Below are 15,997 nucleotides of genomic sequence, written 5' to 3'. Positions count from 1 at the left end.
ACCAGTTCCAGGAATACCTTTTCCTCCTTCTCAATATAATCACTTCTTCATGTTGCAGTTCTTCTGGGAGTCATTTACCAGAAGAAATAAAGGAGTTTTCCTGATGAGGAAGGTCCCAGAAACCTGCTGGGAGAGGTTCCCTGTGCAGAAAGGAAGTCATTGTAAAGAGGAGAAAGAGCAAAGCAACTATGAGGAGCTGAGAGGACGATCACAAAGCAAAGGAGATAAAGATACGGCCAAGTGCAGGCTGAGACAGAGATTTGCCCCATTGCTTGAGGTCAGTGAGAATGAAAGGATTAGGTCATTTGGTAGGAGCAAAACTAGAAGTTGCCTTCTCTCCTCTCAGAGATGCTCCTGTGACTAAGCAGAACTGAGTCTAGTTGGTGGAACCAAAGGCTTTTTTGCTAAGAATGATGCTTTTTTGGCATCTTGTGCAACCTGAGATCACCAAAGGCAGCCAGGACTTCTGCAGGACACTGGCTGATTTAGTGCAAGGTCCAGGGGAAACCTGTGTCCATCTACTGCAGATGCATTTACTGCAGTCCTGGTAGGGGACATATTCACATCTGTGCTGGTACTGCACACTGGTCTACACTCCATCCCATCTGGAGACAAGAGTGGACCTTCTCACAGCTTAAAAGGATGTCTACCTTCACCTCTGCTCTGTCCAACCTGGCCTTGAGCATTGTCAGGGATGGACCATTGACCACTTATTTGGGCACCCTGTTCCAGTGCCTCATCACAATCAAAGAACTTCTGCCTTGTATCTAACCTGAACTTCCCCTGTTTCAGTCTGAACCCATTACTCCTTGTCCTGTCACTACGATCTGGCATCCTCGTAGGCCAACAGATATCATCCAACAAACTTTTGGCTGGCTCATCTAATTAGAAAGGAAAGAGATACTTCCCCTAATGGCAATATACACACATGCCTATATATAAACACATATATACATGCCTGTGAAAGGAAGCAGCTCTTACTTCTAATTAACTGCTAGCTCTCCTGGCTGTGCTCCAGGTTGAGCTGACAGATGGTGACAAGCTACTCTCCTCTGCCCTTCCTGCATTAATGGCCTAAGAGCTTCCTCCGTTCAATGCAGAATTGCCTGAAGCCCATGACCAGCCCTTCTACAGTGTTTTTCATTAAGTCATGAATATCTGATTTCTGGCTCATTAATGCACAGGTTGTTGAAGGCCTCCAGTGCAATTCAGTCTCTGACTGGCAGCAGATTTCTCTGTATAAGTCAGGACTGACTCATGATGAAAGCTTATGAAGAGGAGTACGAAAGGACAGATGCAAAGCCCCCAGTGAGCACACCCACACCTCCACCCAAAGCTCCCTGAGTAGAGGGCAAGAAGAAAGTTCTTTCTCCCTCACTATTAACTCCTTGGCCTCTCATCTTGGTGTAAAGGTGCTTACTCCCACTGGGCTAGCATGGAAATGCTTCCTGATTCACCTCCAGTGAATTTCATGCCTGAAGTTCATTGAAGAGGAGGAAGGTAGAATTGCAGTGGGATAGCAAAGAGAATTTCTTCATGAAACATGTGGATAAAAGTTTGGAAAGGATGAAAAGGCACATTTTTACCATGCAGTGAAGCACAGATACCTGTGCTGCTGCCAAAGTAACCCTAGAACCGGAACCATATGGTCCTACGTTTTATCTCTTCCACAGATGTTAGAGGGAGCTCCAGGATGACACTATATCATAATAATTAACATTTACATGCTCATAGACCTATCAGCATGGTTGGAGTTGCCCTCCAGCCTTTGTGTCAGGCTCTGCAGTATTATATTACCATATACCCCATATAATTATATATTATATACCATATGTACCATATGTACCAAAGGATCTGTTGTGCAGGGGATGCTGGTCAAACAAGGAGCTGAGGACACTGGGCAGAATCCTGAATGTGAAGGAGAGAATATTGCATTGAATAACAAATACAAAAAGGGGCCCCAGGTTTGGACCCTCATCCCCAGCTTAGGAAATGTCCGACCACCTATATGGTAGTGTGAGATAGGAATTTGGTCCCACTCCAGAAACATCAAACTAAAGGAGCTGTACTAGAGAACAACATTCCCTGTCCTTGTCCTACAAGTCCCAACACCCCTTGCCAACAGCTCCTTTCCTCTTCTATTACTCATACAATGATGACTGGGCTACAGTTATTGCAGGGAAACCCCGGGATCCACGGACTGAGCATCAAGAGTCTCAGTTTTATTCTGCTAGTGAGTGACCTTCAGCAGTATTTTACTTCTCTGCTCCTCAGTTTCCCAGTGTATACAATAGAGAGTAATAATATTAAATTTGCTCCTCTTCTGTCTCTCTATCCTGCAGGGTAACGACCTTATCACTTACCAGCCTTACCAATACACCTCCTTGTTCCTCAAATGCAAGATGCCTTTCCTCTCAAATTATCTCACCAATTAATACCATGAAGATAACTTAGAGTAATTTTGCTCTCAGCTGCACTTATGTTCAAGCCTGCTGCTTTGCTTTCAGACCTGATGAGGGGCTCCTGTGCCTGAGAGCTCAACAGTGCTCTCCAGCTTCATTTGTCGCTCTCATAAACAATATTTCCTTTTCCTTGTGAGCCTTTCCACCTCACTAAAATGCTTCGGGATAAGCTTTTGAGGAATACTAAGTAAGACCAGCTATGATTACCTGGCTCTGTGAAGCTGACCCATAATTCATATGCTCATCAGCACATTTTTCAGGCACATCATTTGCGAACCACAGAGGGTTCAAGACCACATCCAATGATTTGACCTTTTCAAACCCTTATCTTCAATGCATATCCTGGCTCTGCTAAAGGTCTTCCAGAATGGTTCTTATATGTGTGTGCCCACACTGCCTCAAGTCCCATATGAAGACAGGTTGAGAACATTGGGGCTGTTCAGCCTGGAGGAGAGAAGCTGCGTGAAGACCTCAGAGCAGCTTCCAGTGTCTGAAGGGGCCTACAAGGATGCTGGAGAGGGACTCTTCATCAGGGACTGTAGCAATAGGACAAGGGGTGATGGGTTCAGACTGAAACAGGGGAAGTTCAGGTTGGAGATAAGGAAGAAGCTCTTCCCTGTGAGGGTGCTGAGGCACTGGCAAAGGGTGCCCAAAGAAGTGGTGAATGCTCCATCCCTGGCAGTGTCCAAGGCCAGGTTGGACAGAGCCTTGGGTGACATGGTCCAGTGTGAGGTGTCCCTGCCCATGGTAGGGGATTTGGATCTGGGTGATCTTCAGGTCCTTTCCAACCCAAACCATTCTATGATTCCATAATCTTACTCGGCAGCTCAAGGACATGCATTCATTTTGCATATTTAGGAATTCCAGAAACATCTTATCCCAAGGTGATATGTAACTGGTAAGTTTTTCGCAGCTGTGAAGCAGTTATTGAGCAGGCTGGACTCCTTGTTTTCCATCTCTCCATTCTTAAATGTAAGCAAAAAGAATGCAAAAAACAAAGCAACAGTGAATAATCCACCTGAACAATTTGCAAATACTCCTATTCTTAAATCTTCTTGTCATGTTTTTGCACTTCTTGAACACTTCTATTTAGTGACTTCATTTTCAGGAGCATTGGCAGGAGCAGCTCTGCTAAAATATTTATAGAGGAACACTCTGAAACAAGTGAATTGTCTGGATTTAACCTGGAGGCTCTCTAAGTTGAGTTAAACTTACACAACCTACAAGAAGCAGAAGGCTGGCGAAGGAAAAGCAGTGATTCTCCATTCAGCCCCATATGAAGATAGGCTGAGAAAGCTGGGGCTGTTCAGCCTGGAGAAGAGAAGGCTACATGGAGACCTCACAGTATCTGAAGGGGGCCTATAAGGATGCTGGGGAGGGACTCTTCATTAGGGACTGTAGTCATAGGACAAGGGGTGATGGGTTCAAACTTAAACAGGGGAAGTTTAGATTGGATATAAGGGGGAAGTTCTTTACTGTAAGGGTGGTGAGGCACTGGAATGGGTTGCCCAAGGAAGCTGTGAATGCTTCATCCCTGGCAGTGTTCCAGGCCAGGTTGAACAGAGCCTTGGGTGACATGGTTTAGTGTGAGGTGCCCCTGCCCATGGCAGGGGGTTGGAACTGAATGAGCTTAAGGTCCTTTCCAATCCTAACTATTCTATGATTCTGTGATTTTGTGCTCGCTGGTTCTCCTCCCCTCTTGAACACCATCCAGTTCCTTCCTGACCTCTGTTAGTGCATCACATATATCACCCCAGTTTGGCAATAATTGCAAAGCAAAGAGAGGGAGCACAGGTTATGCCAGTACAAAAGGAAAGGGAGTAGGTGGAAACTGAGTTACATTTAGTACAAAGCTGTTGATTGCTTTCTGCTGTTGTCACAAGGCCAGTAGCAAGTTCTACCATAAGTTAAAAACATTCATATCTCTTTTATGAACCTCAGAGATCTGCTAGATTGGGTATCAGGAAAAACTCCTTTATGGAAAGGGTTGTCAAGCATTGGAACAGGCTGCCCAGGGAAGTGGTGGAGTAACCACCCCGAGGGTATTTAACAGACTTATAGACGTGGTGCTTACAGACGTGGTTTAATGGTGGACTTGGCAGTGTCAGGTTAAAGGTTGGACTTGATGATCTTACTGGTCTTTTTCAAACTAAATGATTCTATGAGCTCCTTGAACCCCGGCTCAGGATCTGATGGGGGACTGTTTCTCACTTCCCACCCAACTCCTGCTGCTTGTGTTTCCTTGGACCTCTTTCTTGGTGAGATCCCAACTGGCCGTGTTGGTCCTGGGATGAAAGAAAAATCGAAGCAGTGCAATCTGAAATGTGCTTCGCAAATTGCTTATCTGCCCCGTTGGAGGGTAAGAGAGCTCCTGCCTCATGAGTTCAACCGCTTCTAGTGTGCAGAAAAACATATGCTGAGCACAGCATTCCCCTAGGAGGCTTCAAGAGAAAACAAGATCTGTAGGAGTGCAATCAACCAGTGAAGTGCTTTTGCTGCAAGACTCAGGCCTATCAATTCCTCAAGCATCAGCTGGTGTGGAATTGGTGCTGGGAAAATCTCTGTCAGTGATTTGGAAAACATGATTTCCCTCCAGTGCCAACCTTTGCAGGCAGAGCTTGTCCTCATGAATCAGCACTCAACTGCCTTAGGGAGAAAGATGCTCCTTTAACCTGTCCTACCCCTGCACAGCACACATGGGCTAGGCAGTGCTCTGCAGGTCCTTCCCAGTCTTTCCAGCCACCATCGTACACATGCTAAGCATCCTTTATCTCTGTGGTTTCTGACCAACCAGGACCGAAAGGGCTGGAGCAGCTCTGCTATGGAGACAGTCTAAGAGAGTTGGGCTGGGTCAGCCTGGAGAAGAGAAGGCTCCATAAGGGGAGACCTCAGAGCAGCTCCAGTACCTAAAGGGGCTATAGGAAACCTGAAGAGAGGCTTTGGACAAGGGATGGAGGGACAGAACAAGGGGAATGGCTTTAAATTGGAAGAGAGTAGATTTAAATAAGATATAAGGAGAAGGTAAAAAACTCCTGCCCGCCACAGCTGAGGCAAAGCTCGTTGGTAATCTCAGGGACTTAAAAAGGATTTCCCACATTTCCACAGGCCTCATGAGAGTAATTTTCTGCCTGGAAAGATTATGTCAGTGCACGTGTCTCCATGGCAGGAGCACAATGGAAAAGGTCAATAATTGTGAGTGAGTAGATCGCAGTAGCAATAGGAGAGTAGTCACAGATACCTGCTAAAGGAGGCTCAGACTTACACAGGGGAAGTTCAGGGTAGATATAAGGAATAAGTTCTTCACTGTGAGGGTGGTGAGGCACTGGAATAGGCAAATGTTCCATCCCTGGCAGTTTTTAAGGCCAGGCTGGGCAGTGCAACATGAGTTAGTGTGAGGTGTCCCTGCCCATGGCAGGGGGTTGGAACTGGATGATCTTAAGGTCCTTTCCAACCCAAACCATTCTATGATTCTATGACAGGCAACACTTCTTTCCCCCCTTTTTTCCCAAGAGCTTTCCTGAATTTCCCTCAACTCACTTCCTGCCTTTTGGACTGGGGGACATCTCCCAGAGATGAAGACTGACCTAGGACTCACCTGAATGAAGTTTGAGTGAGGACATGTGTTCCCAAGGGAAGCCAAGCAGGTCTGCGGCTCCTTTGCAGAGGTCTGTACCTCTCCACATCACTGTCATGTTTAATACATCTGATATGGTTATACAGAAAAGAGATCAAAGAAATGGTAAAAAAATCCTAGGCACAAAATATAGTGCCAGGAGACAACATATAAACCAATATATAAAGATCTGTAACTCTGCTAAACTAAGTCTAAGCAGTTGTATTCATTAAAAATAAGGGGGAGGGTGATTTGTGAAACAGTCCCCATTCTTAATACCTTACTTAAAAGAACGCTTTGAGTTTCCTTCTTGTTTCCATTTCTTCTGCACCAAAGAGGAAAAGCAAAAGCTTCACAAGCTTTATGATAAATTGCATGTAGTTAGAGCAGGCAAGGTATTTACAAGTTGCAGTTACTAGAAATGTTTATCAAAGACAGGGTAATTACTAGGCAGTTTGGGTGTCTGAAAACAGAGTTGTTATAAAAAGAAGGGGGAAAAAAAGCAGTGGAGGAACTAAAAGAGAAATTTGCAGGGACACATGTAAAAGCAAGTGGCTTTCAAGCCAAACTTGTGCCTCGGCTCTCTTTACACAGAGCAACAAGAGTATTATGACAGGACAGTATGACCCAGCAAGAAATAGCTAGAAATACCTGTATGAGTGGGAATAAATAACACCAATAAAAGATATGGAGCTGGGGAGGATTTCCCCATCCGTTGTTTGAGGGCATGTTTATTGAGTATCATAGAATCACAGAATGGTTTGGGTTGGAAAGGACCTTAAGGTCATCCAGTTCCAACCCCCTGCAATGGGCAGCGACACTTCACACTAGACCATGGCACCCAAGGCTCTGTCCAGCCTGGACTTGAACACTGTCAGGGATGGAGCATTCACCACTTCTTTGCTTCCAACGCCTCAGCACCCTCACACTAAAGAACTTCTTCCTTATCTCTAACCTGAACTTCCCCTGTTTCAGTTTGAACCCATCACCCCTTGTCCTGTCACTCCAGTCCGTGATCAAGAGTCTCTCTTCAGCATCCTTGTAGACCCTTTACTAAGGGCCAATGTTAGAGGTGGCCCACGAACCAGATGGATGCTTTGGGCTCACCAGGGACAGGTATTCTCCCCTTTGTAAGCAGCAGGATCCCCATAACTTCCCTGGGCAGTTCTTTCCAATGCCTAATGAGTCCTCCTGCTAAAAATAGCTGCTGCTTATTCAAGCTAAAATCATTCCAGTAATTAATAGAGAATTAATTCAAGCCAGGCTCTTCTGCCCCTGAAAACATGTGCCCTTGCTCTGTGCAGTGAAGGCAAATTAGCCAAGGTCCATCCAATGTGAACCATCAAAATAGGAGAAACTGCCTTTCCCTGGACCCCTGATTCTTTTTTGACTTCCACACAGGGTTTGTGGATCGCAAGAGATGAACAGCACCCATCACTGTTGCTACAGGGGCAGGTAGCGATAGGACAAGGGGGAATGGTTTTAAACTGAAAGAAGAGAGATTTAGATTAGATTTAGATTAGACTTGAGGAAGAAGTTCTATATGAGGCTGCTGAGGCACAGGCTGCTCAGAGAACTCATAGATGCTCCATACTTGAAAGTGTTTAGGGTTGGATAGGGCTTGGAGCAACCTGCTGTAGTGGAAGGTGTCCCTGCCCACGGCAGGAGATTGGAACTCGATGAGCTTTAAGATCCCTCCCAACCCAAACCACTCTGTGATTCTATTACCTCTTGTCCTGGGTTCAGCAGTAGCAGTCATTTTTCTCCTTCTTGGTAGCTGGTGCAGTGCAGTGTTTTGACTTTTGGCCTGGGAACAGAGCTGATAGTGATGTTTTGGTTTGGCCAAGGACTTTGTGAGCCTCATGCTCTGCCAGGGAGGAGGGGAAGCCAGGAGGAAGCAGAGACAGGACACCTGACCCAAACTGACCAAAGAGGTATTCCATACCACAGCACGTCATGCCCAGGATGTAACTGGGAGTTAGCCGGAAGGGCTGGGAGACTGCAGGGTTGGAGGAGGTATCGGTCAGAGCTTGGTCGGGCTTGGGGGGCGAGTTATTGGTCGGCTGGTGGTGAGGTGCTGTATTCTCTTCCCTTGTTATTTCCTTTATCATTATTATCATTGGTGGTAGCAGTAGTGATCTGTGTTATACCTTAGTTACTAAACTGTTCTTATCTCAACCCATGGGAGTTGCATTCTTTTCGATTCTCCTCTCCGTCCCTCCGGGAGTAGGGGGAAGAAAGAAGGGAGGGGGTGAGTGAACGAGTTACCTGACTGGGTTTAAACCACGACACCTCTTTATATACTTCCTCAGCCAACAATTATTTTATATCATCCTTCATATTTGCTTTAAATCCTTAACATTTTCTTTGATGGTTTTATCTTTTTCCTTTGTCATTCATCTCTGGATGCTGCTTCTACAGTTCCACAAGTCTTAACCTGTTCCATGGAAATATGGCTTATGCAGTTGCATTGCCTGTCCATCCCTCTACCCACCCACCTGCCTGCTCATGTATATGACTAGCAGTGACCCTGCCTAAGTTTGAGCAAACTCAACAAGGAGGAAGTTCTCAAAGGTCTAGACATACTCTCAGTTATGTATAGAATAGTCAAAGAGAGGAGAAACACCAAGGGTATCGGACTATATGACCTTTGAAGGTCCCTTCCAATTCAAACTATCCTATGACCTCTATGGAAACAACAAAAATGAGTGGTTCAACCAAAGGAATCTCAACTCCTCAATCTCTCTTAGAAGCAGCAGCCAGTTGGCCAGTCAGATAACCCATGCCCTGAGTATGGAACCTCTTTGGCTGTGCCCAGGCTGCAAGGTCTGTAAATTCATCCCCATTTGGTAAATGCCCCATCCCTGGCAGTGTTTAAGGCCAGGCTGGACAGAGCCTTGGGTGACATGGTTTAGTGTGAGGTGTCCCTGCCCATTGCAGGGGGTTGGAACTGGATGATCTTAGGTCCTTTTCAACCCACACCAGTCTCTGATTCTATGATTCTATGACTTGGGTCCTGTCAAACCTCTGTTTTAATCCCAGGAACATTTCCATTTCTCTTCTTTGGCGTCACAGTTTCTGCTGAGGATAATTGACAAGGCAGTTATTAAGCCACATGCTTAGTACAGGGCTCTGGTATCGATTACAGAAAATCTATGCTTGGGGTATGTAGCACCTATGAAAAGGTTACGGAGAAGCAGGATGTGTGATTTGTAAAGGTCAAGTAGGGGAAGGGATCTTTGATTCCTGCCTGGGGATGTGTGAAGGATGATTTACTTACAGTGGCAAAACCAAAAGTGTAACTGCTGGGAACAGCTTTGAGTCACACCAGATGAAACTGTTCATTTTTTATCCCTTTATGTGTGCATTTATTGTTGAGAAAACATGACCAAAGGTAGTGGCCAATTCAGGGCTGAGTATCCAAGCTGCTACTGAAGTCAGTAGAGATTGAGCCAACAAATGGAGCTGGGTGGAAGGACAATTTGTCGGGCCAAATTCAAGTGTCAGCTTTAGGAAAATCATGGAATCACAGATGGTTTGGGTTTGAAAGGACCTCAAGATCACCCAGTTCCAACCGACACCTCACACTAGACCATGTCACCCAAGGCTCTGTCCAACCTGGCCTTGAACACTGCCAGGGATGGGGCATTTTCCACTTCTCTGGGCACCCTGTGTCAATGCCTCAGCACCCTCACAGTAAAGAACTTATCTCCAACCTAATCTCCAACCTAAACTTCCCCTGTTTCAGTTTGAACCCATCACCCCTTGTCCTATTGCTACAGTCCCTGATGAAGAGCTCCTCTCTGGCATCCTTGTATCTGGACAACACTTCAAGCTCTCCTGACCAGATCTCCCCTGAGCATAAAGAGTGGTCTGGGTGGTATAGCCAGATACAATAACCCAATTAAATCAGATGAGCTCATCATTAGAGGTTGATATGGCGAGAAACCCAGAGAACCACTGAATCAGAGTGTGAGACAGGCAGACAAAAACTGAGGTTACACCAAAGGAAAATTTGAGGATACAGCAAGGAAACGATGAAGTAATGAATTTTTGTTTCAAATCTGTGTTATTTTTGAAACTTAGATGTTGTTAGTATATGAGGGCAATGCTTGGAGTTAGTTAGAAACAATTTCATGCCACTGTTGCTGCTTGATAAAGAGCCTCCTAGCCAGTACTTATATAGTATATAAGGCCAGAATAAAGCCTTCTCCTTAAAGCCATTCTTATACAACACATTTATCAAAACCACCTCTCTTTTCATAACAACTCCAAGAAACTGTGGGTTGATTTTCCAAATCTATTTTCCAGCTAAACTGTTAAAACAGGAGGAAATGACAGATATTCATCAGAATTCATATTATCTCTCCTGGTTTGTAGCACTCATCTTCTGCTGTCCTAAGCACTGGAGCACTTGATAAAGCAGCCAGGAAAAAAAAAAAAAACACTTTTTTAATGAAACAGTTTTCTGTGAGAGTTTGCTAATTCATCAAAATCAAATCACTTCACAGCATTACATCTCTCTGGCCCAATTAGTTCAGAATTAGTTAACACAAAGTGGAACGATTAGAAGGACAAAGACAAGAGCTATCTGAATTCCAGGATCTGTGGCTACAGCATCTGCTCATTCAAAAGCAAAGGACTTAAAAGGACCGATCCTGTATCTCCTGCATCTTAATTGCTTGTCCTAAGCATCGAAGACTGGCTATTCCAGATTGATCTTGTGCTCTCTACCTGGGTTTGATTGTAAAATCCCTCCTAGACTTCAAATAGCTTTGTTATTTCTGCAGAAGGTTTCTTTGTCAGCAAAATGGTATTTTCCAGCCTAGAAAAATCTTTGTCAACAAATTCACAACCAAGAGCCCTAACAAATATGTTCCCTCAAGAAACTAATTTCCCCATATGTAAGACCATGAGATGAGCCCCTGTGCCAGTCTCTTCCCAAAGCTATGCTAAAGTGGGGTAAAAGCAATACCACTCATGAGTTCTTGCCTTAAAATGAGGACAAGAAGAACAAAAAAGAAGAGTTGGTGACCTTTGGAAGAAGAGAAGCTGCGTGGGGCCTCAGAGCAGTTTCCGGTGTCTAAACGGGACTACAAGGATGCTGAAGAGGGACTCTTCAGCAGGGACTGTAGTAATAGGACAAGGGGTGATGGGTTCAAACTGAAACAGGGGAAGTTCAGGTTAGATATAAGGCAGAAGTTCTTTACTGTGAGGGTGCTGAGGTGCTGGCACAGGGTGCCCAGGGAAGTGGAAAATGCCCCATCCTTGGCACGTTCAAGGCCAGGTTGGACAGAGCCTTGGGTGACATGGTCTAAAGTGATGTATCCTTGCCCATGGCAGGGGGCTGGAACTGGATGATTTTAAGGTCCTTTCCAACTGAAACCATTCTGATTCTGTGCTGCTCTGTTGGGTGACCTCAGGAAATCATGTTTTCTGCCTGTATTTCAATCCACCTTCTACTACATCTGTCCGCAGGAAGCTGCAACGCCTGGTATGCGAGGGGGTAAGAAAGTGCTTTGTGAGGGCAGAGAGAGCACAGAGCTGCTTTGTGCTCAGAGCACAGGCTACTGTCCCCGCACTTCCCTCCCATCTCCAAAGCGTGGGCATAGGAAAATGCACTCCTTTCTCCCTGCAAACAACTCGGAGATGCGCGAGGCATCACCAGCAGAAGCTGGCAGGGATCCCACCCCCCGAGTCTTTTACAACCAAAAGAGCTCAGCAATTAGCAAAATAACACACAAAAAAATGTCAAATGCATTTTTTGATGCTCTGAAAGTTGCTGAGATTTTAAACAAACTGCGTTGCTCCCGCACACCGAGAGGTCTTCGCACCAGCAATGTAGCAACAGCACCACCGTATGGGGATCGCCAACCACTACAGACCTCAGAATCTTTTCCATCTCTTATTTGCTCCTCAGATTAGCACCATGGTAGGATTAATTTGCAGCAATACATGGATTTCATGGCTTCCAGCAAGAACGTGAGTGATGTGAAGGTGAAATTCCTCTCCAAGGCTGGTCAGGCTAGCTTGGGAAATCCCAGATGGGAATAGCTGGATGTTTGGGTCTGTGCGTGGACTCTTGTAGAAACACTCAAGGTCAAGCAGGCTTTTTGCTTATGAAACCTTTATAATACTCCCTAGTTGTACAGATCTCAAAACACTTCCCTTGTGATGCAGGAGTCATGAGCTCTATTCACTGTTAGAGGAAGAAGAGGTACAAAGATGGGAAGGCACATCCCTCATCAGCCCAGTGACATTGAGCCCTTCCTGCCTTTGCCCAAGGTTCTCCCCTTAATGATAGCTCTGGTCACCACTGCTGGACTCTGGAAGATGTCTCAGGCAGCCTAGCCTTGTCTCCATGTGTTCTGAAGCTTACTTGAACAGTAAACTTAGGTGTAAAACCTTGTAGAGTGGGCTAGACCATGACATGAAACAGTGTTACGCATCTACAGATCCAGAAAATGGAGCCTATCTCTGCTGGCACTGAAGAACATCCCTGGAGCAACAGCAATCATGTTTCCTGCTGCCTGATCAGCATCACAGAACCATGGAAACATAGAATCACAGAATGGTTTGGGTTGGAAAGGACCTGAAGATAATCTAAGGTCCTTCCAATGCCCTGCCATGAGCAAGGATGCCTCACACTAGACCATGTTGCCCAAAGCTCTGTCCAACCTGGCTTTGAACACTGCCAGGGGTGGAGCATTCACCACTTCCCTGGGCACCCTGTGCCAGGGCCTCACCACCCTCACAGTAAAGAACTTCTTCCTTATATCTAACTTGAACTTCCCCGTTTCAGTTTAAACCCATCACCCCTTGTCCTATTGCTACAGTCCCTGATGAAGAGTTCCTCTCCAGCTTCCTTATAACCCCCCTTCAGATACTGGAAGGCTGCTATCATGCCTGTCCATTCCAAGGCATGTGTGCAGGAGAATGGAAAACAGCTGGAAGCTTGCTGAGAAATACTTTAGGTTGAAATAGGGGACATACCGTGGTGTTTTGTCCCAAGCAGAGCAAAACCCCTCTGTAATCACACACAAGGTTAGAGCAGGGTGCATGGGACCAGCTACGCTGGCTCCTTCTGACTGCTCTCTATCCATCCATCCATCCATCCATCCATCCATCCATCCATCCATCCATCCATCTCTATGAACATCTGTATATCTACTCAGGTGGAAATCTTTCTCTCTCCTTATCTATCCATCTACCTTCCTGTCTCTCCAATCACAGGCCTCGTTTCAGATCCATGCTTCCCTCCTCATAGACAAGCCTGTAATGCCATTCGCCTTACTGCCATCTAGTGATTCCAACTCATTCATTCCCCACCCGTTCTCACTTGGGACAGTTCGATGCTGCTTGCTCTCCCAGGAAACATATGTGCATCCATTAGAAATTCCCATTTCAGTGCCTAAAACTGATGTCTAAAATCCCTGATCATACATCCCACATCCCCATGGCCTAAGTAGATTTGCAGGCATCACTGCAGACAGTACCAGCATATTCAGTGCACGCATGCTACATTCCAGAGGTGGAAAAATCAATAGGATTCCCACTGCAGCCCAAAGATGTACTTCAGAATGCCCTGAAAAGGAGCTGCAAGCCACACTCATGCTGAGAAGCCCAGTGACCTCTCTACAGGGTTGGACAGCCTTGGACAGCAGCTCCTCTTGCTCTTGCATTTAATTCTGGCTTGAATTAAGGCATCCAAGAAGGTGTAACTCTTCTGAGGTTGGAGGCTATAGGCTCTAAAGCATCCCTTGCTGATCTGGCCCTTCTAGGGACTATAATTCATTGAGGAGCTTGGCTGAGTATGTGGAACTTCATCTTAGTTTGCACTTTGCTGGGGTCTGGGGTGGGTTTTCTTTCTCTTCTGCTCATAAAAGGCATCCCCACAAACAAGGCAGTCTGCAGCTGAAGTATTAATACATTATCCCTGACATCTTTCAGGCTTCCTTATAGCCTCTTCAAACAACCCAGCCAAACAGTTGTCAGAGCCCAGGAAATCAGGACAACTGTCTTTTGCCTTTGGAGACATTATCCAGATTTCCCAGGAACTGTTTCATCTATTGCTCTTCTTGTCCCCAGATTTCCAGATGCATCCCCATGGCACCATGCTCTGTACCACCATCCACTACTACTATCCCAGCCTGACACCAGGCAGGTGAACCAGAATAGAGCAAATAATCACGTCCTTATTCCCTTCCTCCTCAACAGAAAGCTCCAGACCTGTATCTATCAGGAATCTGCATTGACAATATAAAATAGTATTTAAAGGAAAGAATGATTTGTAGACATCCTTACATTCCCAGTGGAAGTAGATGGTCTTTTGGATGCAGTTAGACGAACTGGGGGGTCTATAATATCAGGATACTGTACGCACACAACCCTACGGACAACTGCATGTTAATGGGTGTGTAATAACTATAACGGGGGACGTTTGCCATCTTCAGGAGTTGAGCAGGAACTGCAGACAGAGGGTCGGGAAAGCAGCAAGAAGCAGCAATCGATGTCAGGATACAGGAACCACTGGCTTCTCACACAGCCTCGGGCTGCAGGACTGGGGCATGGCCAGGCTCTTAGCTGTGTGCATCTCTTTCATGGCACCAGGAGTCCTGGCCTTTGCTGGCAGCCAAGATGCTGTCAGAGGAAGAATAAGAATAAATAACAGTACTAGAAGAGTTTGGCTTGCAGCAAGTCAAAGGATGAAAAGAGCATTCCTTATTGCTTATTCCTTCTTTTAGGTTATTTGAAGGAAGAAATGTTTAATTCAAGGCTGGGTGACAAGGTTATGCTTTCCTCTCGGCCCTATTCCTCCTATAGCACAAGGAACCAAATCCCACAGGGGTAATTATAAGGCATTAAAAAAGAAAAACAGCCTTAAATATCTCTGAATAAGGAAAACCAGAGTCTGAAAACATACTGTCATTTGCAGCACTGTGTGCAGTTCTGGTGTCCTCAACATAAGAAAGACATGGAGCTGTTGGAGCAAGTACAGAGGAGGCCACGAGGATGGGCAGGGGCTGCAGCACCTCCTGTATGGAGACAGGCTGAGAACAGTCTGCTCAGACTGGAGAAGAGAAGCTGTGTGGAGACCTCAGAGCAGCTTCCAGTGTCTGAAGGGGGCTACAAGGATGCTGGAGAGGGACTCTTCATCAGGGACTGGAGTGATAGGACAAGAGGTGATGGGTTCAAACTGAAACAGGGGAAGTTCAGGTTGGAGATAAGGCAGAAGTTCTTTACTGTGAGGGTGCTGAGGCACTGGCACAGGCTGCCCAGAGAAGCTCTGGCTGCCGCATCCCTGGCAGTGTTCAAGGGGAGACAAGACAGAGCTTTGGGCAACATGGTCTAGCGTGAGGTGTCCCTGCCCATGGCAGGGGGTTGGAACCGGATGATCTTAAAGTCCTTTCCAACCCAAACCATTCTATGATTCTATGCCAGAGCACCTTCCTTCCAATTTGAAGAACTGCCTGATGTCTTAAGAGCCAAACTGCCTGAGAGAAAGTTCCTGAAGGCTGTTACTGCAAAGCACCAAGTTCCTGAGATTTCAGAAAAGCCATAAATCAATTGAGAAACCACAGAAATCTGAGCTGTGTTTTGAGAAGTAGTCAAAGGATGGGATGGGAGAGGTCTCCAATCAACCCACGAAAGCAAACATTTGCACTTCAGTGTGGAATGTGGCTGAGATGACTCTCATCCTTGATGAGAAGTGGCATTGCTTTGACAAGCCTGAGTTGTTTACAGTACATGTTGCTATGAATTTAAGTGTCAAAACCATACCCAACCTATGCTAAGTAGGTTGGCAGACAAAGAGAAGCATGCCACAGTATGGATGGGGCAGAGAAAAACACCAAACAAAGACACCAAAGAGCCCTTTGGTTTCAACACACAGAAAGAATTTAATTGCCCATTGTCTTTAAAT

Source organism: Pezoporus flaviventris, unplaced genomic scaffold, assembly GCF_033815535.1.
Source record: "Pezoporus flaviventris isolate CSIRO_AGI_PZ_B2104156 unplaced genomic scaffold, CSIRO_AGI_Pfla_v1 ptg000007l, whole genome shotgun sequence".
Taxonomy (NCBI): domain Eukaryota; kingdom Metazoa; phylum Chordata; class Aves; order Psittaciformes; family Psittacidae; genus Pezoporus; species Pezoporus flaviventris.
This window is presented reverse-complemented; position numbering follows the sequence as displayed.